At 40.9% G+C, this 1,024-nt stretch overlaps 1 protein-coding gene across 1 annotated transcript in view; it reads right to left on the bottom strand.

Moving 5' to 3' along the window:
- Positions 1 to 1,024, bottom strand: part of LOC106867583 (zinc finger homeobox protein 3) — a 502,463-nt gene that overhangs the window by 465,661 nt on the left and 35,778 nt on the right. The gene's annotated exons all lie outside the window — the stretch shown is intronic.

Here is a 1,024-nt window from a genome sequence, read left to right as displayed (position 1 = left end):
ATGACCACTATCTTTTCAGTACTAGCACCACCACCACTACTTTTACTACTGCTACTACTACTACTACTACTACTACTACTACTACTGCTATAGAGGCCTCCACCCATGATACTGGTTTTCACATCTGTTTAACATCAGCATCACCATCTTCGCCAATACCACCCACCCCACTCCGTTGGCCGACCCTTTCTACTCTTTTGACACACTGTACCCCACCAACATCATCTCCCTCATTTTCATTAAAACCACCACCACCACCACCACTGTCTCCGCAGCCGCGTCGACTGTCACCAATGGCGAGCCAACAGAAGGGGTTCTTGTGTAATCGTTTGACACGCTAAAAATAGCAACCAAATCTCGTTCAAATCACACCCTACTTTTTACTTACCCCCTTTTTTTTTTGCTTCTTTTGTAAAAGGGGCACATTCCATAATGTACTCCAATATGCATTGTATTAAAAAGCAAGCGATAATCGTGCCTGAGACATTGTTAATTATAAGTCTGCTTGATTAGGGTTGGCCCAGGGCTAAGCAGCAACGCTAAAAACCTCCACTGTCCACACACACCATCAACAATACCTCCGACTTCGCTAAGGCGGAGTTAACAACACCATCACTGAATTCGAGTTGATGAGGAATTTTCTACGTGGCAACCCGAACTACTAGGGATCGAAATTAAATGTTCTTCTTAAGTTGCATCTTGATGTCTTTAAAACGGAAGATTCTTTGAACAATGTAGCTCTTTATATATTAGTTTCAAAGTTTGGAACAAGGTCAGCAATTTCAGATAAGGACGTAAATCCAATACATGGAATCCGGTGCTCGACTGGCACCTATTTTATTGATCCTGAAAGGATAAAAGGCAAAGTGGACCTCGGCGGAATTTGAACTCAAAACGTAAAGGTAAACGAAATGTCGCTAAGCATTTTGACCAGCGTGCTTAACGATCCTGCCAGCATGCGACCTTCAGCTTTTCATATATATATATATATATATATATATATATATATATATATATATATATA

This window comes from Octopus bimaculoides, chromosome 17, assembly GCF_001194135.2.
Source record: "Octopus bimaculoides isolate UCB-OBI-ISO-001 chromosome 17, ASM119413v2, whole genome shotgun sequence".
Lineage (NCBI taxonomy): Eukaryota > Metazoa > Mollusca > Cephalopoda > Octopoda > Octopodidae > Octopus > Octopus bimaculoides.
This window is presented reverse-complemented; position numbering and strand designations above follow the sequence as displayed.